The sequence below is a fragment of the Narcine bancroftii genome, chromosome 5, assembly GCF_036971445.1.
Source record: "Narcine bancroftii isolate sNarBan1 chromosome 5, sNarBan1.hap1, whole genome shotgun sequence".
Taxonomy (NCBI): domain Eukaryota; kingdom Metazoa; phylum Chordata; class Chondrichthyes; order Torpediniformes; family Narcinidae; genus Narcine; species Narcine bancroftii.
Window position 1 is genome coordinate 101,671,508 of NC_091473.1, and position 24,444 is coordinate 101,695,951.

The following is a 24,444-nucleotide window of genomic DNA, read 5'->3' on the forward strand; positions in this document are numbered from 1 at the left end:
GACTAAAGGAAATGAGTAAAGGTGATGTAATTATTAATTTTGTATGGGACAGCTATAAATGTCTACCTGCATATTTATGTCCGCCCTCCACATATGCAGTGCAGTAAAAGATTAACCGAGCTACTTTTGCATTGCTGTAGAATTTAACAGGCAATAAATTACGATCTAAATATAGGGAGCTAATTGCAATTTACTTGATTCCATTAAAGTTATAATTCATGAAATGCTTTAGTGTTTCTTAAAAATGATGAGTCATAAGGGTGAAGTGGCCAATTGGTGAAGTTAAAGGCTCTACCATTTTTAAAGCACCGTATTGCAATGAAAAGTATCAGAACGCTTTATACTTTGGTCTGAGGGTTAAGAAAAGATATGATCATGAGTTCTTCAACTAGTTTAAGCATATGTGGATGAGAAAAATAATAGCTCCCAATAATTAGGTTCTGTTCTTCCCTGTTTCTTTAGATAAGCAGGAAGAACACACAAATTCATCAGCTGGTTCCCCCACACCCCCTCCTCTCCATTTCTCTTCACAGTGATGTAATGATCAATGTAACTAAATGTGCCAGAGATTAATGCGATTCATAGCCTATAATCTGTACTGCTCACAACCAAAGACTAATTTTGATCTCCATGTCTTTTAGCAGGTTCCTCTTGAATACATCAGGTCTTATTTCCATCCAACAAAAATCTGGACAGTTTTCAGGTGCTAGGTGATTGTATTGTAAAATTCTTTCACTTTCTGAGTTCTCTTTTGATTTCCTCTAGATTTTTTTGGTGTATTTGTGAATTTATTTCAGTCTTCAGCTTTGCTCAGGTATTGACATTAAACCTGTGGCTCAACAGAGAGAGGTTTATCCGTTGGACATTTTGTCCTCAAGTTCAAGTTCTTTATTTATATAGCACAATTGTTTTCAACATGCATTGACCAAAGTACTGTACAAACGAAGGCAATCAATTGAAACTAGTACAACTATTTACAGAGCAATGGATTAAGACATTATAAATAGACCACAATTGCAGTAAATAGGGCAGCGCTGTCGGAGGTTAGGAACATACAAAGGGTTTCAGTCATTAAACACTAACAACAGAAGGTACATTTTTAACCTGGGAATAAAGCAGTTGAGGGAGGGGGCTAGTTTAATGGTCATGGGAATGCTGTTCCACAGTTTGGGTGGATGCAACTGCAAAGACTCGATCTCCCCTTTGTATGCGCTTAGTGCATGAAACAGCCAGGTGTCCTGTGGAAGCTGATCTGAGCTGCTTGGGAGTGGAGTAGGGTGTAAGCAGATCGGAGATATTGTACGGGGTGGTGGGGGGGGGTGGGTGGCAAAGTCATTGAGGGCCTTGTATGTAAATAGCAGCAATTTGAAGTTGATTCTGAACTGCACTGGCAGCCACTGGAGGGAGGCCCCTCTTCTTGGACCGTAGTTGTAACATTCTGAACCAATTGGAGGTGGGTTGGGTAGGACTGACTAATTCCAGTGTATAGAGAATTAGTGTAGTCCAGACATGAGAAGATAAGGGTGTGAATAACCCTTTTGAGGTCCTTGAGTAAGAAGTGTGGTTTTATTTTAACAATGGTGCCGAGCTGGAAAAAGCAGGCCTTCAACATGGCGTTGACCTGTTTGTCAAATTTGAAGGCAGGGTCATATAGCAGCCAAAGGGATTTAATGTGGGGTTTAATAAGAGTGGATAGATTACCTAGAGAGTCATGTAACTTTTTGGTGAAATTAAGGGGCCAAGTCGGATGATCTTCGATTTTGTCTCATTAAGTTGGAGGAAATTGGGGGCCAACCAGCATTTTATGTCTTCCAGACAGATGGTTAGGCTGGTGATGTTTGACTGGTCAAGTGGTTTTAGGGGAGATAGGGCTGGGTATCATCGGCATAACAGTGGAAAGAGATGCCATGTTTCTGCATGATATGGCTGAAGGGAAGCACGTTCAGTGAGAAAAGTATGGGGCCAAGGATGGATCCTTGCAGAACCCTGCAGGAGAGGGTGGCTGAGGCAGATGTGCAGTTGCTACGTTGACCGTGAAAGCCCTGTCAGTGAGGTAAGATTTGAACCAGCTCAGGGCTAAACGATTGATGCCAACCTTCTGTTTAAGATGGTCTATCAGAATGACATGATTAGAAGCATTAGAAGAGTGGTGCCGCCGGAGTCCGTGCTGAGGAGTAGGTCATTGAACACCCTCAATAAGGCCGACTACATGCTGTGGTGGGCTTTGTATACTGACTAAAACTTTCCGTTATTTTATGTTGGTGAAGGTAGGGAGATAGTTAAGTATTACTTTTTCAAGGACTTTGGAGAGGAAAGGAAGTTTTGAAACAGGTCTGTAGTTTTTGGGGATAGTGGGGTCAAGGTTAGGTTTTTTTCAGGAGTGGCTGAACCACTGCATGTTTGAAGCAGGATGGGACAGAACCAGTGGCTACTGAGCTGTTGATGATGGAGCGGATGCACGGACCTGCGATGCCGAAGACATTCTTCAGGAGGGTGGTAGGGATAGTGTAAAAGGGGCAGGTTGTAGTTTTCATGGAAAACACAATCTTTCTGAACGTGGCTAGTGTGATGGGGACTGAAGCTGTCCAGGTTATGTGGATAGAGCAGTGGTCCGGTTAGGTTACGGTTGGTGGGGTGAGGTATGGTTTTTCTAATGTTCTCAACTTTGTTGATGAAGAATTCAAAAAATTCTTCGCATTTGGCGAGGGTTACGTCCACGTTTGTAGCGGGTAGAGGGCCTACAACCGAGTTGGTGCTAAAGAGGACTCTGGGGTTATGGGAGTTATTGGCAATTAGGTAGGCAAGATATTTTGTTCTCTTGGCCTTCTCCGCATCCTGATATGTGTTCAGGTTGTGTTTTAGGATCTCAAGGGAGACATGGAGTTTGTCTCGCTTCCACCTCTGTTCGGTCTTCCTGCATTCTCTCTTATGTCTTTGTTTCCTTGACACCCATAATGCAAATGGTTATTGTAACTACTTCCAATATCTCCTTTATTTCATGTAAATATTTATCAATCCAAATCCATCACTTTTAAGATGAAAAGACATCAAACCCACTTTAGATCTTATAAGTAGATTACAAAAAGGATGGTGTCTGCGGAAACATTTTATTAAGCAAACAGACTGTAAATTGTTAAGCCTGGGTGAAATGCAGTGTTGTGTATTCCCATACATGATGAGCATTGTGTTATTTATTATAACAAAAATTATCTCTCACAAATGGAAGACAAATCAATAACACTATCGCAAAAAATCATAAATTGAACATTCGTAAATCAAGGAATTACATCTGTTTCTATTAACTCTCAAAATGTGAGCATGTAAACTGATGTTCGGCTATGTTTGAGACTGCTGCCCTCATGATTATCTGCACATTTTCCTTTAAAGGATAGTGGTGGCCAATGAACAACCGGTACAAATTTGCCACTAGACTATTTTCCAAAGGTATTACATTCTGCTTAGCTACTTTCAAAGACTTTGTTATTCATACTAGTTAAGTGGCTTATTAGCTATTGGAGAAGTTCATTAATTCAAGAGTATCATTACTGGCTGTTTCTTTTGGCATCAGTTTTTCCTCAGAATTATCCTGTTTAAAAATCGTACATACTTTTAAAAATTTTTGAATGTTCAAAATGTTTGGATGTGGAGCATTAACGATTTTAATACCAGAAGCCAATAAAACTTTACTCTTGGAATTTATTGTTTTTTTTTACACTTTTTAATAAAGTACTGTACTTGCAGTATATTTGCATCTGACGTCATTTAATAACAAAGAATGCGTTAACAAATGAATGGTTGCACTGATAGAAATGAATGGTCTAAGCATATTGTATAAATTAATATAACATTAACAAGAATGACTATCACAACTGCACAATAAGCTTGAAGTTTTTTCAGTCTGTGGTCCCTGTCAAAAAAAATGTTTCAATTATTTATCTCTTATATCAGCAGAGATATTTTGGAATGAAGATCACACGGTAACAAACCAATATAAGGGAGTACAATACACAAAAGTGCTGAAGAAACTCAGCAGGTCACAGAGAATTGATAGGAAGCAAAGGGATGTCAAGGTATGAGCAAAAGGTAGGCAAGCACTGGAATAGAAAAGGGGGAAGCGCACAGGCCAACAGGCATTGATGGGTATGGGTGAGAGCGTAGAAGAGGAAAAAAAAGCTGAGAAGTGATAGGGCAGGGGGAAGCTCTCTGAATGCAGAGGGAAGGGGTGGGAAAATGGAGGAAAGGAGACAGAGGGATGGGGAAAAAGGGAGAGATGGGGAGGGGCCTAACAGAAACCAGAGAAGTCCTTTGAAGAGTGCCCAGATGGAATATTAGGTGTTGTTCTTCCAGTTTGCAGGTAGCCTTGGTTTGGAAATGAATGAGGCCTGGGCAGACATGTCAGTGTGGGAATGGGGAGCAGATTTAAAATGGTTGGCCGTTAGGAAATCTCCATTATTGCAGCAGACAGCTGGAAGGTGATCAAAGAATCGATCTCCCAGTCTGTGTCCAGTCAATTATTTCAATTCCACAACGCATTCTAACACCAACATACAATCACAGTGTCTGTATATTATCCTATTTAACCTCATTTCAGGGAGATTGTTCTTAATCTAGAACAACTATCTTTTTTAAATAATGATCCCTTTATTTGCAGGGAATTTAAAGGTATCAAATGCTAGCTTACCAAATTCCATGGTTGTAGAAATAAATACTGAAGTAAAAACTGAAAATGCTGTAAATAGTCAACAGGTCAAGCTGCATCTGTGGAGAGAGAAAAACAGAGCTACTGTTTCAGTTCAATGGCACATAATCAGAAAGGAGAAAAGTGTAGCGCTTTGTAGTGGCTGTGTAACAGGCCAAGCAGGTGCTCAGTGCAGTAATGCGAACCACCACTATCAGTGGAGTGCATGGACTTACCTAAGGGCTGGCGTGCTAGCGGTACTGAGTGCCGAGGGACGGCACGTTGATCAGCTGGGTCCCCTGCTGAATGGCACGGGACACCACGTGGAGCCCAGGACAAGCAGGGAATAAAAGCTGCTTGTAAAGCTTAAATAAATCAGTCTTGAATTGACTACACTGGCATGTGTTTGTAGTAGTATGCGCTACAATTGGTGACCCCCCCGACTGCAAGGTTCAACTGAAACTTGAATCTCCAGTCGTAATGGGCGAAGCTACAGCAGCAGCTGCAGCTACCGCCATGGCGCAGTTGGACTTCATTTGCCTCCCCTTTGGACACATCAACCTCAGGTTTGGCTTATTCAGGCTGAAACCTAGTTTCGACTTTGGGGCATAACGGTGGAGGACACAAGAGGACACAAAGTTCTGGCATGTCGTAGGTGCTTTGGACGCTGCTACTGCATCTTGAGTGAGTGAATATATTGCCAATCCTCCTGCGGAGAACCAGTACACCAGGTTCCGCCAGTTTCTTCTGGATACATTGGAGTTGACAAGGCATGAGGTGCGGCATGTGGCTTTTGAACATTGAAGGCCTGGGTGACAGGAATCCATCGGACCTAATGAAGGAGATGCTGGCATTGGCAGATGGTCTTTCTCATTGCCTGCTTTTTGAAACCTTATTCCTATCAAAACTGCCTGCTTGCGTCGCCATACCCATTGCTAAAATGGATTTCCGCCATCCCCATGACATAGCACGGGAGGCTGACAGGCTCTATCGTACTCCTACGCAAGAGTCTGTTCGAATACAGCCTGTTTTGGCGGCAGATACATCTCCCGCGTCCTACGAGCCTCCCCTACCTGCAGTCCAATCAAAGAAGGAGGAACATGCTGACGTATGTCGTGAGTGGTGTTTTTACTATCGCCGTTGGGGAAAAATGCCTATAAATGCGTCCAGCTATGTACCTATTACAGGAAAAAGGCCAGAAACGAAAGAGCCACCTGCCAGAAGTGGCCTCGGCAGCTGGTGCAAATACAGGTCTATTGTGTCTTCAAGATGACGTGGGTAAGCACAAGTTTCTTGTAGACACAGATGCTGAGCTTAGTTTACTCCTGCCGACCTATTTTGAAACGATGCATAAACAATAACACCTGGCTCTTCGTGCGGTGAATGGAACTACCTTACCCAGCTTTGGCATGCGACGGATCACAATTGGAATAGGTGGGACCACATTCCATTTGGAATTGCGTCTTAACTTCTGTTTCTCAACCTATTTTGGGTGCAGACTTTTTACGATCCATGACTTACTGGTAGATGTGAAACAGAGGAAATTGGTTCATGCCACCACCTTTCAGTCATACCCACTGGCATGCATCAAAGGGAGAGTTTCGCAGTTTGGGATGCATACGCTGCACAAGGATGCCCTGCTAAACGAATTTCCCCTTATTGTCACTCCTAATTTCAAAGACTCAAAAACAGCCCATGGTGTGTCTCATTACAGACACTTCAGGCCCACCGATTCATACCAAGGCTCGTCGTCGTGCACCTGATAAACTGATGCAAGCAAAGGCAGAGTTTACAGCAATGGAAGAGCTGGGTATCATTCGATGCTCCAACAGTCCTTGGGCATCACCATTGCACATGGTACCCAATAAGACAGGTGGATGGAGACCTGCGACGATTATCATAGGCTTATGATGTGACTGCACCCGACAGATACCCAATTCCTCATGTACAAGATTTCACCGCCCATCACATCATTGCCGCATATTTTCCAAGCTTGATCTGGTAAAGGGATATCATCAGATACCGATTCATGAGAACGACGTTCCCAAAACGGCAATTATTACCCCGTTCGGACATTGAATTTCTTAGAATGCCGTTAGGATTAAAGAATAGCGTGCAAACTTTCCAGAGGCTTATGCACGCTCTAGGCAGGGATTTGGACTTTGCATACATTTACTTGGACGACATCCTGGTAGCAAGACGAAATAAGCAAGATCACCGCCTGCATTTGCGCCACCTTTTCCAACGACTCCAAGACTTTGGTCTAACAATCAACCCTGACAAATGTCAATTTGGCAGATCAACCATGGAATTCTTGGGGCACAAAATCACAGCAGACGGCATATTCCCATTATCAAACAAGGTAGTCACAGTCCGTACCTTTTCCAAACCTACCACCGTCAAAGGTCTACAGAAGTTTTTGGGAATGATGAACTTTTTTCACAGGTTTATTCCCAGAGCAGCTGACATCCTGCGACCACTGTTTAACTTTGTCTCCACCAAACACAAGAACATTTTCTGGACCTCAGAGGCAGAGGTCTCGTTTATGTCCGCCAAAGAAGCATTGGTCAAAGCAGCAATGCTTGCACATCCCAACCCTGAAGCTAATTTGATGCTTAGCACCGATGCCTCAGGTGCATCTGTGGATATAGTTCTTGAACAGTGCATCAATGGCCATTATCAACCCCTTGCCTTCTTCAGTCGCCATTTAAGGCCAACAGAAGTAAAATATAGCACCTTTGATCAGGAACTGTTGGCATTATATCTAGCCACATGACACTTCCGTTATATTTTGGAAGGTTGACATTTCACTGCATTTACAGACCATAAACCACTCATTTTTGCCTTTCGCAAAATGACAGATCCGTGGTTGGCAAGGCAGCAATGCCATTTGTTCTACATTTCAGAATTCACTACGGATGTACGCCACATTTCAGATATAGACAATCTAGTTGTGGATCTGCTGTCTAGACCAAGTGTGTACCATATTCAAGGTGGAATCAACATTGCTGAACTGGCTGCGGTGCAGGCCATGGATCCTGATATATAGCCATTACTGGACTGGTCATTCAGCAGGTGGCACCACAGCATGGTGGACCAGAACTCCTTTGTGACGTTTCATTAGGTTATCCTAGACCATTGGTCCCATTGTCATGGATGCAACGTCTTTTGATGACATTCTCAGTTTGTCACATCCATCCATCAGGACAATAGTAAAGATCATGTCAAATAAGTACATATGGCATGGACTGAAGAAAGATGTTGCTCATTGGGCACAAACGTGCATCTCCTGCCAATCTGCAAAGATTCAGCGCCACACCAAGGCACCCCTTCAGCCTTTCACGACAGTACCCAGGAAGTTCGAGCACGTACACGTGGATCTGTTCAGACCATTACCAGTGTTACAGGGCATGAAGCGGTCTAACAGTGGTAGACCGCTTCATGCGCTGGTCAGAGGCCATCACATTACCAGCCAGTGATATTGAAACATATGCTGGAGCATTCATCCTGAATTGGATCGCTAGATTCAGTCTGCCTACGCACTTAACTTTGGACCACGGGCCACAGTTCACTTCGGCATTATGGTCTACCCTTGCACGTTTTTGTGGTACACAGCTGCACCACACCACGGCATACCATCTGCAGTCCAATGGCCTGGTGGAGCATTTTCACCACAGCTTAAATCTGTGCTTAAGGCCCGACTCACCGGTCCCAACTGGGTCGATGAGCTATCATGGTTTCTACTGGGGGTACGCATGGTTCCAAAAGACGACTTGTCTGCATCATCTGCAGAGTCGAAACCTTACGGTTTTGGGAGATGTTAATTTCACAGCCAACTCTGACCTGGATGTCCTTCAACAACTTCGCAGTGGTATTGCTAACAGCAAGCCGACTTCTACCAACTGGCACAGCAACCCTTGACAAATGCGCCCATCACTGCTGAACGCTGACTTCATATTCATCCGTAGACTGGTCCCAGGGGCACCGTTACAAAAACCATGCGAAGGACCATTCCACGTCATTAAGAGAGACGGAGTTGTGTATACCTTCGACATTGGGGGATATTCACAACTATTCAGCATAGACCGACTTAAGCCTGCCCATACAGACCTTACTACACCCATTCAGTGCCCTCAGCCCAGACGACGTGGGCGTCTGCCTAAGACGTGCGTGTCTGGTGTTTTAATTTATGGTGACGAGTCGGGGGGGTGATGTAGCAGCAGTGTAGCAGGCTGAGCAGGCACTCAGCGCGGTAATGTGAACTGCTACCATCAGTGCAGTGCATGGACTTGCCTAAGGACTGGCATGCTAGCGGTACTGAGGGCTGAGGGACGGCACATTGATCAGCTGGGTCCCCTGCTGAAAGGCACGGGACGTTAACAAGTCTCAATTTAAAACTGCTGGTCACGTGGACCAGCAGCCGTCCTTTAACAAGGTCCACATAGTCCCCAGGACAGGCAGGGAATAAAAGTCGCTTGTAAAGCTTCAATAAACCAGTCTTGAGTTGACTACTCTGGTGTGTGTTTGTATTTCTTTAGTAGCTCTACCGTAGTAGCTGCTACAAAAGTTTTTTTTAAAATCTCTTTCGTTGCAGAGACTAGGGTGGGATGAGAGAATAAAGGGATTGTCATTGATGGAGTGGAAACCATCAACAATCACTTCCCTCAAAGCTCTTGTGTGTGCTTTTTTGCCTCTTCCCTTCCCACCATCTAGGGATCCAGACACTACTTCCAAGTTGAGCTATTATTTGCTTATACTTCTTCCAATTTTGTATACTTGGTGCTCATGACATTGTCTCTGCCATGCTGGCCAGACCAAAAACAAATTGAGTGATCGCTTTGTAGAACAGCTTTGTTCAGAATGCAATTTAACTCAAAGCTTCCTCTGGGTCTTTGGCCTCTTCTCAATTCCATGAAACTGCAATGCATCATTATGTACCAGAACCTCACCTTCAATCCTGGCTTGTTGTAGCTCCTAGAATTCAAAATTGAATTCACAGAACAGTTTTATGATGTAGATCATAAACATGTCGCATTAACTCCGTTTTTCTCTCACCATAGATTCCACCTGACTTGCCAAGTACTAAAGCTTTGCTACAGATTTTTATCAAATACTGGTTCTGCATATCACAGGAGCAACTTTTTTCTCTCTTCTGTCTTTTATAATCCCCATATTTATACTTCCTCCAGACAGATCAATGTTAGTGCCTTTTACACCGCCACTTTGTTCCCGGATAATTGTGGCTTTATTATGCTACACCTTCTGTGTAAAAGGCATGGACATGCAATGGTAGGGGGGGCGTGGGGTGGGGGGAGTTGTCATTCCAGGCCCAGCTTTTTTCTGGCATCGGAGGTAGTAACAGCAGTGGATTGCCATCTGTGTAAAAGGGGTGATACTAGCACCATGATGGGAATGGGCGTATATGTGTACCATATTTTTTTATGTGTAAGCATTTAAAACTTGATTAAAACATGCAAGCAAGTAGGACAACGGGAAAAATCTTTTTAATAATAACACCGCTGCCCTGCTCTCCCCCGGTGGCCCGCTGCCCCGCTCTCTCCCAGTGGCCCGCTGCCCGCTCTCTCCCGGTGGCCCGCTGCCCCCCTCTCTCCTGGCGGCCTGCTGTCCTGCTTCCTCCTGGTGGCCTGCAATTATACATCAGTTAGTTCACTAGGGAATACCTGACTGGCAGACACTTGGGGTTTTGCCCATCTTGGATTGTCTATGCATGCTCTCATAAATGCAGAAGTCTGAAATGGCTGGAGCTGGAGATGAAATGAGCTGGTGGTGAAATAGTGATACATCCTCTACTGGACTCACTGTTTCATTAGCTGGGTGAAGCCCTGATGTGTGGCTGGGAGGAGAATGAGAGATGGTTTAATTCATGTACATAATTCATGGTTTTGACAGGACAGATGTGAGGTGGCTTTTCAAAATAGGGCTTGATCATTCATGAATAAGATAAAAATTACAAAAGGGTACTGAATCTGCCACTCCATAGAAGAAGGGTGTGAATTCTCAATTTCTGAATGTGGATTTGATAGATCTTCCGATATTAAGAAGAAAGGAGATTAGTATTAGGGAGTGGCATGGTGATAAAAGACGTAGCCCTCACACTGATCCACTCCCCCGCTCTCAGCCATCCCCAGGTATTTCTAGTCACCTTGTGGTGTGAACAACCTGGTCTGTTTGAACAGTCTGAAGCCCACTGGCCCACTCCCACCATCCCCCCCCCCCCCAAACAGCCCACCACCAATTGTGATTAGTAAGGGATTACTTAAGGTGTATGTGAGTGGAAAGAAAAAGTTGGAAAACCACTGTTTTAACTGAACCTAATTGACTTGTTATGTGCACAGTTTCATAACTCCAATGGAATGGGCCAATTCTGGCTTTTCTCAAGGAATGAGAAAAGGATATTTCAGTAAAAATATGTGAGTGTAAAGAAAGAGTTTGAAAACCAGTGGAATAGATCAATACTTGCAATATATTTTCCTACGCTCTATAAATTGTGTACGATGTTTTATTAAATTGTGCGTGTATTTTCCTACGTTCTTTTATAAATTGTGTGCATCTGTGTTTTATTCCCACTCTGATTTTCCCACACTCTTCTATTATTTATTGTGTGCTAATAAAGGTAACATTTGATTGCAAACCCTTGTGTCCTGACTCGTCTCTTTTAAACCTGGCACTTTCTCAGCATAACAATGACCAGTGCTGGGACCGATAACGGTGATGCTAGTGAGCCGAGCAGCGACGATGATCACTGTCAGCATTACTCACCATTATCACCCTAATTTCAATTTTGCATAAAAAGATCCAGGGGAATATTTTGACTCATTTTTTTGGGAAATAAAATGGGACTAACATACTGTCAAATACAGTACGTTATTCATGATATGAGACACCAGTGCTGTTGTGTTACACATCCCGCCTCTTTTGCTCCCGGAATGCCGGCTTGCTGTGCAAAATGACACACTGACTTGGCATTATGCCGGCTTTGTTTGGTTCAGTGTAAATGACCAAAGCCGCTTATTGATGGATCTTCTTTACGGCAATCTGTGGGATTTCTGTGTAAAAAAAACCTATTTGATTAGTAAGCTTTCATTATTTTATCACAGACATTCTATTGCTACGCAACTTCAACTATATTTAATTTCTCACTTTTTCAAGTTGTGAATTAAGGTTATTGATCTGAAATGCTGATTCTTTGTTGGTGTCCACAGAAGCTGCCTGACCCATTGGTTTCCATTTTAATTTCAGATTTCCTGCATCCAGATTGGCCTCAGGAAATTTTTTTTCCAGATTCCATAAAATAACTAAGTTCCTTCAGTAAAACATAATGTGAGAACTATCCAGATGAATTTAGTAAAGCAAATCATTCTTTAGATAAATCTACTTAAAACTTGCTGACCTGTATTAAACCTGTTAAATCTGTTTTATAGAGTTTTGTATCATTTTAATCACATGATCAGCTTTAACCACTTGAATGGTTCTAGTTCAAATATTCTTCACAATATTGCAAAATCTATCTGATGTTGTCAATGTTTCCTTCTAATCACTTTTTAATCATTTTGATTTTTGAATTCAAAGTAGCAAATCCTCTTAAAATAATGTGGTGGGATTTTCATGAATGAGTGTGAAAATTGTAGAGTTGAAAAATGTATCTGCATCCATGGTGTAAAAATAGAATCTACTGGAAATTTGCAGAAGACCACTTAACATCTGAAATGGAACGATAGGTTAACATTTCTGATCCATTGTTCATCAGTATATTTTTGCTTATTATCCAAAGCTACTATGTTATTTATGATAGTGCAGAGCTTGGGTAGTGCATGAGTCACCTATTCCGGGCTGCAGCACTGGCTTCTCTCCAAAGTACATTTGCCCATATAACAGAGATTGTGTCGCATTGAAGCAATGGAATGGTGGGCCCTCACAGAGACTCTTGCTTGCCCGGTGTGTGCAAAGTAACATTACACTGGCTCACACAGAGAATTACAATATCTTTCGAAGTGCAATAGCCTGATGATTCTCAGCTCTGGTCCATTTCCTGATTGCAACAGTGGATGTGCTGGGTTATGTAAAAATAAATTATTTTGTGCTGTCAAAATATATTATGACAGAAAAAGAAGAATCAATTTGTTATTTAGCTCCCCACCATCTGCTACACTATTTGATACATTTTTTTTAATTGCAAGATGGTTTTTGTGTGATAACCCAATTCGTATCTGTTAATATCCAAAAAAATATTGATCCTTGAAGAAGTTCAGTGATTGTGTCTTTGGGGCTTCAAGGATACTTTCGGAAGAAATCGCTTCCCCTTTCAATCCTGAATTGTTAACACGATCTCAACATTGATCTTGTCGAGCCTTGTAAGTAAAAACACTGCTTCAGGATCTCAACGGAAGGAGCAGCATCAGATGAGAAAAAAGTAAGATCATTGCTTCAAGTTGGAACCCTTCATTGGTCCCTTGAGTTCCTCCAGCAAAATATATTTTGCTCCAGAGTTTAACATCTGAAATCTCCTCATGTAAAGCCCTGTAAGAATTTTGCTCACTTGATATATTCTCCGAGATTGAGGAGAGAATAGACCCAGTCTACTGAACCTTTCCTCTCAGGATAACTCCAAGTCAATCCCAGGTATCAATTTGATCATCTCTGTGGCACTCCTTCACAGTATATTCTTTGTAAGGTGAGGTAAGCAGTCTTGTACATCTACTATTTCAGGTGCAGCCACACGATGGGCCCAAACAATTGCATGAAGATGCATTTGTTCTTGTACTCCAGTCTTCTTGTAGTAAAGGTCAGTCCACAATTTGCCTTCCTGATGGTCTTCTGTACTTCCATGATAAATTACAGTAATTTTTGTCTAAGGACACTGAAGTGCCATGACCATTTTTCAGGCTTTCATTATATAAATAAATTGTGTTTCTATAATTTCACATTTTTTAACATTATTTTACTTCTATTGTTTCCTCTCCATTCACTTAAGCTTTCAATATAACCCCTTTAAATGTTCTACTCCATTCTCATAACCCACTGCCATCCAGCACTTTATCATCATTAAACCTGGATGTATTATATTTGCTTCCCTCATCTAAAAGATTCCTGCAGTGTACTGATTTATAACATCAAATTTAAAATTACCTACTTATTTCCATGATTTGCATCACTTTTTTTGGGCACTAATTTCATTTATTTTTTTTTAAATTAGCAATATAGCATGATTACAGACCCTTTAGGCACCACCCAAATACACCAATGAACCTACAAAACCCATATCTTTTTGGAGGGTGAAAGAAAACTGGAGTACCTGGAGGAAACCCATGAAGACATGGAGAGAACTTTAAAATACTTGCAGACAGTGCTGGATTCAAACCCCGGTTGCTTCCACTGTAATAGATTTTCATCAACTCCTATGTGCCACTAACTTTAATCGTGAATAGTTATTTACCTACCCTTTTATATTTATTTATTGTTCTGTCTCATTCATTTTGTGGTAATTTAATTTATATGATTATAGTTGGTGTATCTTATGTACTTGTGACTACTACAAGGAAGAACTTTTGTGCATCTGAACATTGTACTTATGTATATATTAATAAAGCTCCCATTCAAATATCCATGGCTTGCGTATTATTATATTTTGTAAGGCAAAATGAGGTGACTTCTGGACAAATCTATATTTGATTTGAAAAGGAAAACAGTAATGCATTGTCATGAGTCCCCCCAGGCCCCAGTGACTGTGCTCCCACTTTGGGAGACTGATTGGAAACATAAGAACGAAAAAAAAGGAGCAGAAATAGGCCAGCTGACTCATTGAGCGTATTTGCCATTGAATAAGATTGTGAATGATCTGGCCATGTTCTCAGTTATACTTATCTACCTTTTCCCATTACCCTAATTCCCCTATAATGCAAAAATCTATCTAACCGTGTCTTTAATACATTTAATGAGGTAGCCTCTACTGCTTCCTTGGGCAGATATTTCCATAAATTCACAACTCTCTTTGAAAACCAGTTCCTTCTCATCTCTGTCGTAATCTACTCACTGAATCTTGAGGTGATGTTACATTTCTAATATCACCTACCAGTGGAAACTACTCTCTTATTGATCTTACTTTTCATAATTTTATATATTTCTACGAGAACCCCTCTCATTCTTTGGAATTCTAGCGAATATCTTCCCAGGTGACTCAGTAGCTCCTCGTAGGCGAAACCTCTCATCTCCAGAATTAACCTGGTGGACCGCTTTTGCACTTCCAAAACCAATCTATCCTTTCTCAAGTAAGGAGACCAATACTCCAATATTGCAGTTGAAGCAGAGCCTCCCTGCTCTTAAATTGAATGAGGGCCAACATTGTATTTGCCTTCTTGATTACCTGTTGCATCTGCAAATCAAACTTTTGTGATTCATACATAAACATCCCGTCCCTTTGCACAACAGCACACTGCAATCGTTCACTATTTAAATAATAATTTGATTTATTTTTCCTTCCCTCATGGATGAGTAATATTGCACACCATACTGCTGGACCCTTGCCCACTCATTTAACCTATCTAATCTCCGAAGACTCTCTATATCCTCTGCCCTGTTTGCTTTTCCACTGAATTTAGTGTCATCAGCAAACTTCAATACGATACATTCAATCTTCCAAACCTTGAATCTGTATCACGAACAGCTGCAGGCCTAGAGGGAAAAATAATCTTCAGAATGTGAATCCTTGGAAAGCATCAGGCCCAGGTAGTGTTTCTGGCCAGGTAATTAAATCCTGCATGGACCAAATCGCTGGAGTTCTTGCAGCCATTTTTAACTTCTTGCTGCTGCAGTCTGAATTCCCCACCTGCTTCAGAAGGACACCCATTATGCCAATGTCCAAGAAGAGTAAAGGGCCTGCCTCAACACTATCAGCCAATGTCATTTGCATCTACTCTGATGAAGTGTTTTGGAAGATTCGCTATAGCGCAAATCAAATCCTGTCTCAAGGAGGACGTGGGCCCACTACCATCACAACAAATCAACAGTGGATATGATCTTGCTCACCCCCTTCTCCTTGTTAGATTTCTTGGTCTAGAACACCTATGTACTGTTCAAAGTTTAACACCATCAACTTATAATCAAACTAAGGGATCTAAGCCTGTTTATCCCTTTGCAACCGGATCCTGGACTCAGCCATATGATCTCTCCTTCGCTGATCATCAACACACGGTCACCACAAGGCTCTATTCCCTGTATACTCATGATTATACAGCCAAGCTTGTATAAATTCACTGATGACACCTCCATTTTTGGCTGAATAACAGGAAATGATGGGTCAGAATGTAGAATGGAGATTAAACATCTGGTTTGGTGATGCCAGAGGAACACAATCTTGTTTGCATCATCAACAAGGCCAAGGACCTTATTGAAGAATTTAGGAAGGGATGGCTGAGAAACCATGTACCCGTCAGCATTGTTGGCACAGCAGTGGAAAGGGTTAATACCTTTACTCTCTTGCCGTCCACATATTGGAGGATTTCTCCTGGCACCAGCACATCAAAGCAACTGTGAAGAATGCATATTAAAATCTCTACTTTCTAAAAAGTCTGAGGAGATTTGGCATATTGTTGAATACTCTATTAAACTTCAACAGGTGCACTGTGGAAAGTATGTTGAGTGGTTGCATAATAGTCTGGTTTGAAAATTCAAGTGCCCAAGAAAGCAGAAAATTACAGAAAGTGACAAACATAACCAAGTCGATCACGGGCTCGGACCTCCTTCCACTAAAGATATTTATATGAGGCATTGTTTCAAGAAGACAGCCAACGTCATATAGGATCCCATCTCCCTGGTCACACTCGTGTCCATCACCATGAAGTGCTTTGAGAGTCTTGTCATGGTGCACATCAAGCTCCTGCTGTTCCCTGAAGTTCACATACAGATCCAACCGCTCTACGGACAATGCTATTACCACCAACCTCCATCTAGCCCTCACCCATCTGGAAAATATGGATTCATATGTTTGACTGCTGTATAGTGACCTCAGTTCGGCATTCAACAGGATCATACCTTAGTACCTGATAAGGAAGTTGGGCCTGCTGGGTCTAAACACTTCCCTCTGCAATTGGATTCTTGACTTCCTGTCAGAGAAACCTCAAGCAGTCTGGATCGGTAACAGCACTTCCTAGACCATCAATCTGAGCACGGGGGCCCCCCAGGGCTGCGTGCTTAGTCCACTGCTGTTCACTCTGCTGACCCACGACTATGTAGCTAAACGCAGCTGAAACCACATCATCAAGTTCGCTGACAACACGACAGTGGTGGGCCCTATTAGTAAGAATGAGGAGTCAGGATACAGAGATGACGTGCAGTCACTAACGGACTGATGCAGAGCCAACATTATTCCCTCAAAAAACATCTGCCCCCACAAGGGGGCATTAATAAAACAAAAGAGATGGATGTCAACTTCAGGAGGGCCTGGAGGGTCCACACTCCGCTGACCACTGACAGCTCGACTGTTGAGGTTGTCAAGAGTATCAAGTTTCTGGAGTGCACCTGGCAAAGAATCTCACCTGTTCCCTTAACACCAGCAAATAGAAGCAGCGCCTCTATTTCTTGCGAAGGCTTAGGGACGTTCATCTCCCACCCTCCATCCTCACTACGTTCTTCAGAAGATGTATTGAGAACATCCTGTGTAACTGTATCACCATCTGGTTTTGAAGCTGCGCCTCCTCAGATCGCAAGACCCTGCAGAGGAAAGTGAAGTCAGTGGAAAAGATCATTGGGGACTTTCTTCCTACCATGAAGGACATCTACAGCACTTGATGCAGACAAAAAATTGCGAAGCATTCCACACATCCCTCGTAAACTGTTCTCCCTTCTGGCATCTAGTAGGAGGTACCTTAGCACTCGAGTCTTTATGTCCAGATTGGGCAGCAGTTTTTTGCCCCAACCCATTAGTCTCCTAAATTCCCAGAACATATGTGGATAGTGTAACATGAACGTTTACTGTACACATCTTAATATTTTAATATTTCAATGTGTTTAACTTATATTCTAACTTGTATTTATTTAAATATGGTTCTGGAGAAATGCTATCTCACCTTTACCATGCTCACATGGATTTGACTTGACCACCTATCTTCAGGAAGAAGGTACAGAAGCCACAAGTCCAGTCTCTCTAGATTCAAGAACAGTTTTTATCTAATGGCTATCAGGCTCTTGAACCTAAACTTCTTTGGATCCATCAAAAAGACTAGCCTGCATGATTTAAAGACCACCTTTTTTTTGTCTTGAACCAGCTATAACAGTGAATATTTATTTATCTATCTAGCCTTAATGTTTCTTTTTCCATACTGAGGTAATTTAATATATACAATTATAATTGTTATCTTTTACATACCTTTTTTGGCTACAGCTCGTGAGACTTTCAACACTGTATTCTCTCTGATAGCTAATACTCAATCCCACCATATTAATCCTAATCCCAAATGCTCCACATTTATTCAAAAAGTATTTATTTGGGGAATCCAATACATCACATCCACATGTTCCAATTATATTTAAAGATTTGCATTAGGTTTTGGATCTTCTTTGGCTTGGCTTCGCGGACGAAGATTTATGGAGGGGTAATGTCCATGTCAGCTGCAGGCTCGTTTGAGGCTGACAAGTCCGATGCGGGACAGACAGACACGGTTGCAGCGGTTGCAGGGGAAAATTGGTTGGTTGGGGTTGGGTGTTGGGTTTTTCCTCCTTTGTCTTTTGTCAGTGAGGTGGGCTCTGTGGTCTTCTTCAACCACTACTAATTTACATGTTAATTGTTTTATAAGGTATGATGTATTTAGGATCTGATTTGATCACAACTTTTCTTTTACGATTCTTTCTATCTGGTGAGGACAAACTCATTTCAGCTTGGATAGTAATTTAGTTACTGCCCTGGGTAAGGAGGGAAATTCTTCATCAAGATATCTAATGATAATCCACTTGGATAAATATAACACATGTATATCAGATATAAACTATTTGAGCTCAGCTGTAGATGCTTTTCACTGTCATTCAGCTGACCTGCATTCACTTTCTGGTTTGACACATGAAGGGTGGCTATGAAAGGATGATCGGAGATGTGCGCATGTCACAATGTTGTGGCAAAAAGCTATCATACCGTTCATTGGAGGGGCTCTGAGCCACTTGTGGTAAATGCACTTGTCTGATCAATGGGTAAATATTGATCCTGACTAAATAACCACGAAACCTTGTGGGGGCAGATGTTTTTTGAGGGAATAATGTTTCCTCCAATGCTTGGCGAGGTCCGAGATTTTAAGTGCTTTCACAGATTGAAAACTTTAAAGATTGGCCGAGAAATTCTAGGGTAGATATTCAGAGTGATTTTCAGATTGGAGACTATCAGAATGCAACTGAGGTGCTGGGAATTTGGTATTCCCAATGAAAAGCTTCCAAGGGCAGAATAAAACATCTTTATCTGTAACTTATTTCCAATGCCAAACTCCATGGTTTGGCCCATCGTCAGTTAGGTCCTTTTTAACTTAACATTAAAGGGGCTTCCTATTGATTTTGAAGATTTGCTAATAAATGAGAAGCAAAGTTCCCCATTCTCAATCAAAAAATAACAAAATGATAACCGGATGTGCGATGTAGACCCTTGAATATCTTTACATGAATCCAGTTTGTTCTTATTCACATTTGAGATGAACAAAGAGCCTGGAAAGAAAATCATGGTCTTAATAAATCTTTTTCAGTGCACAATATCATTATATTATGCAGTAAAATTTGAAGACCACTGATGTTTGAGAGTGTGGAGATTCCTGTTTACTGTTGTTAGTGACAGTTCCTTAAATCCTGGAATAGAAACCCATTGCTTTTTGCTTGTATTTGGCTGGACTCCCAAATGAACAAAGATAATAATAAATATAAATGTCATTTGATTAAAAATGATTCCAAATATAAAGGCTTCCACTTTGTAGTCCATTTCAATCACTAAGTGAAGTGCAAAGATGATAAGGATCCAAAATGATTGGTTTCATACCTAATGAATTGGGTAAAAATCCAAAATTTATTTCAATTGTTCGAAGCATTAATATGCAGTGTAGTTATGGGGATGGTTTCTCTAAAATTGAATTATATCGATAGACAAAATAAATCTGATGTTTCTTGCGTAAAAGCCAAGACGGGTAATCACATTTCTAAATCTTGTAATTAGAAAGGGATTAGAAGTTGCAAAGGAATTAGCTTGCAAAGAATTAGTGATTGTCAATTTTATGAAATAACAGTGTTGGCAAACCAGTGGATATATGAGCCCAAATAAAGTCCTATCTTTCCAGTGTGAAAATCTTAAAATTGGTTAGATTTCAATCAGTTGCTCTTGTCAAAAGAACATTAAACTTTAAACACTTCAGATTGAAAGTTGTGTTCTGATTTTCTTTTATTCTAACAAACATTTCCACAAAACCTATGGATTATATTTTGCTAGTGTCTTTGCCAAAACCAAATTTCATCAGGTGGCATTCTTGGGAATCCTCTTGACTTGTGTCAGCCTACTTGTACATGAGGAGATGAACTGGGCATCTGGAGCAAGGAAAAGATCAAACTTTATGGTGTACTATTTACTATTTTCCTTAGTCAAGTAAATTAAATCACTGTAAATGTTCATGAAAAACATTGAACGCTGCCCTTAGAGCACAATCAAAATATATTTGCCCAGAAGTTCATCCATAGATGGTAGAGTTAAACATGCTGTATTGCCCAGTCAGTGCATTATAATTTGCTTCTGAAATTAATTCTATTGAAGTTAATGGAATACATTTAAAAGCTGAGTGCAATCAGCTGCTGCAGTATATGGTGCCTTTAGCACTGCCAATTGCAGATAATTTTCCGTGGATTCTTGTTTCGATGAAAGATTATTAGCCTGAGATGTCAACTCTGTTTCCCTCTCCACAGAAGGTGGCTGGCCTGCAGTTTTTGTTTCTGAATTCCAGCAGTTGTTATTTTTCACATCTGCTGAGAATGGTCTTGCGGGGCCTTCATTTGGGTTCAATTTAAGGAAGCACTGAGAACTGGAGGCAGAATTTACATCCTAATCTGGATCGTTCAGGACGACATTGACTCAATCAGTCCTTGCAATGACTTGTGGAAGAAGCACAGTTAAACACCTGCAAGATTCCTCATAGAGGAAAGTATCAGGTTTTAAGATAGAAAATTCCACCTTCATTATTTCTTAGTGGCTGTTTTGAATCTTTCCACAGATTTTTGCCTTTGAGCTTGGAAACTTTTATGTCAGGAAATTGCAGAACTTGGGTGTGAGTTAACTCTTCATGTTTCATACAAAATGGTGTGAGTATTGAAATCTGCAGGGTGGTTTTGCGTCAAATTCAGTCCACATTCAGCATTTCATTTGTGGTTACCTAATCTCTTACCATACAAACTGTCATAATAAACTGATAGTAGCTTCAATATAAGATCACATCCAAGGATAGTGTTGAAGTAATCACAGTAATTTGGATAAATGAAAGAATGAAGAGAAAAAAGTGATTTATCACAAATGGCACCTCACCGACTGCCATGTCACCCCAACTATGAGGATGTATATTGGGAGACTGTCTGGAGATTATTTGCCAGCAAATCTTATATTTCTTTATGGCAACATTTACTTCTGCTTTAGGAAGACACAAAATTTAGCACTGCTGTGACAGGAAAACTTTCTGTTACTACTTTAAAAATGCTGTGTAAAGTGCATTCTTTAGTTATTCATACTTAAGTGCTCGAGTTCTTGCAACTCCAGATGGCTCACACAATTAGAGTTAATTTCTTTGCTACTACTGTTTGCATTATCTTTTCTATTCATTGTTTTTGCATGGATGACTCCACTAAGGTTAGGTGTTGCACTGCAGTGCCTAAAGAACACTTAAAGTACAAATTGATGTCCTGGAGCAAGGAAATAATTTTTCAAAGATGTTTCTCTTTTCTTAAAATTGACATTATGTTTTGAGCTAAGTTTATTTGTTCCATTATTTCTGCTGCAGAAGGGTTCTTCCGTGAATATTCGAACTGTCAACTCTGACATTCATATGGCTGTATAAGCTATAAGGGCAAGAGTGCATTTAGAGTATAGAGTTACAATGGGGAAAATAAAATCAATCGTACAATGCAAGGGCAGCATAAGGGCACTGTTGTGCGGGTCATTCAGGAGCCCGATGGCTGCAGGGAAGTAATTGTCTTTCAGCCATTTAGTGAATGCTTTCACAATCTTGACCCTTCTCCCTGATGGGAGGAGGGAGAAGAGAGTGCACTCAGGGAGTGACGACTCAAATCAATATGTTGGCAGCCTTTCTTAGGCAGGAGGAGATGTCGATGGAATGCAGGGCAGTTTTCATGATGTCCTGAGCTACATTCTCCACCTAATGTAGTTTCTTCTGATACTGAGCAGAGCAGCTCTCATCCCACACTGTATGCTTTTGATGGTGCATCTGCAGAAGCCAGTGTGAGATCTGGGGAACATGCTTAACTTCCTTCGTCTTTGAACAAAACAGAGGCATTGGTATTCTCCTTTGAGTGGTTGATCCAGGTCAGATCATTGGAAATGCTAACTCCCAGGCACTTGAAGCTGTCTTATCTCTCCGCATTGATGTGGATAGATGTGTGGCCTCTGTCCCTCTCCTGAAGTCAATGATCATCTCCTTCATCTTATTGACGTTGAGAGAGAGGTTGTTATCTTGGCACCATGCCACTAGACTTTCAGTCTCTTTTCTGAATTCTGTCTCATCATTATTTGATACCTGGCCTGTGTCAGCAATTTTGAAGACGAGGTTGGAATGCATTTGGCTGTATATTCACGAGTGTAAAAGGAGTATAGTAGAGAACTGAGTATGCATCCTTGCGGAGCACCGGTTTTCAGTATGATCGTGGAGGAGAAGTTGATACCCACCATCACTGATTATGGTCTGTTAGACAGGAGGTCAAACACCCGCAACTCTAGTTACAGGTGGGGTGCACTGAGACCTTAATCCTGAAGTTTGGAGATTAATTTGCTGGGGACTGTGGTGTTGAATGCTGTACTGTGGTTGACGAGCAGTCATCTATCTTCGCTATCCTGGTGTCCAGGTGTTCCAGGTCCAGGGACATGGAGTCTGAGAGACCTGCTTGGATGATACGCGAATTGAAATAGTCTAAGGGTGTCTGGTAGGTTACAGTTGTTGTGAGCCATAAACAGCCTCTCAAAGCACTTTTATGATGATGGATGTCAGTGCCAACAGAGGGTAGTTGTTTAGACCCATTATTGTGCTTCTCTTCGATAGAGATGTGTTGGTGACCTTTTTGAGATAAGTGGAAACTACTGTAGCAGGGAGCAATTGAAGATATCTGTGAATAATCCACCAGTTGATCAGTGTAGTCTCTCAGGACCCATCCTGGGATGGCATCTGCCCAGTGTCTTTCCGCACGTCCACACTCTTGAAAGGCTGACCTAACTACAGCAGCCATGACCATGGGTGCAGGCAGGAGCACATGTACTGGTTGATGTGTCACCGTTCCTTCTGGTCCCTGTTTGAAGCAAGCATTGAATACATTGAGCCCATTGGGGAGTGTTGCATGTTATGTTTCCCACCTTTGCTTTCTATCCATGATAGTATGCATATCCTGCTGGAGTCGTCTTGTGTTTGTGATGTTCTCCTGCGACTCCGGCCTAGTACTGTCTCTTGGCTTCCATAATGCCTGGAGCAGAGGAGTTAATAGAAAGCATGTGGAGCAATGAACAGAGATGGGTGTGTCTCGAGGTTTGGAGATCGCCGCAAAGAGTCTTTAGTCAAGAAGTGTGATATGTCGGGAGTGATAGGGCTGGAGTCTCTCTGCAGCACATAAGATACCTCAGTTGAATTTGATCCTTTGGTTTTGATGAAGTTGACAGTGGAGAAAAATATAATTGAAGGCCAATGGCCTCTTGCTTTGGAGTCAGACTGGATTTAAGTATGTGTCTATCATTAATTTTCATTCACTGTCAGATTTACAAACTTGCAAATTCTTTAATGTGATGTGTAGATTCACATTCCTTGAATTTTTAAAATGAATTAGTGTTTACTATAGGCAGAGCATGCAATTTTCTTGGTTAAAAATAAGTTTGATGCACCTAGATTGGCGAAGAGGAGCAGCAAAGACTCCAAAAGTAAAGTTTGTTCAGTTAACCACAATGTTTAATCATATGTATATTAAATATCAATGGTTTAAATTGTTAGCATGTCCACACAAACCTGGTTTAAATGCTGAGAATAGGTGATTTGAAAAGAAAAGAAGATGATCATGAATCAGGACACAGTTGAACAGGTGGATTTTGTTTAAAACAGAATGGCTGGGGATTGTGTGAGGTACACAGTTCTAATTCTTGCAGTTAGAATCTGGTGTTTTTTAAAATTAAATCCATTTGGGAGAGAGATAGAGAGGGTTAGTACCTTCAAGTTCCTAGGAGTCCACATATTGAAGGACCTCACCTGGAGCTAGCATACCGAGGTAACTATGAAAAAAGTTGCCTCCACTTTCTAAGAGGTCTGGGGAGATTTGGCATGTAATTGAGTGCTACAGGTTTAATATGGAAAGTGTATTGACTGTTTGCATCACAACTTGGCTTGATACTTTGAGTGTCAGGAATTCAGAAGGCTGTAGAAGTAGCAACAGAGCCAATCAATTATGGGATCTGACTCCCATCCGTTGAAGACATCTATCTGAGATGCTGCCTCAAGAAGACATCCAATATCATAGCCGTCTCCCAATACCATGATCACAAA

At 41.4% G+C, this 24,444-nt stretch overlaps 1 protein-coding gene and 1 long non-coding RNA gene across 51 annotated transcripts in view; one reads left to right on the top strand and one right to left on the bottom strand.

Annotated features, from left to right (window-relative positions):
* nfia (nuclear factor I/A) overlaps nt 1-24,444 on the top strand; it is a 607,739-nt gene that overhangs the window by 103,691 nt on the left and 479,604 nt on the right. The window lies entirely within an intron of this gene.
* Nucleotides 4,678-23,988, bottom strand: LOC138763794 (uncharacterized). The gene is made up of 3 exons (XR_011357816.1): nt 23,914-23,988; nt 17,230-17,404; nt 4,678-4,758 (listed from the first exon to the last, which is right to left on the bottom strand). It is a non-coding gene; the product is annotated as an uncharacterized lncRNA (long non-coding RNA).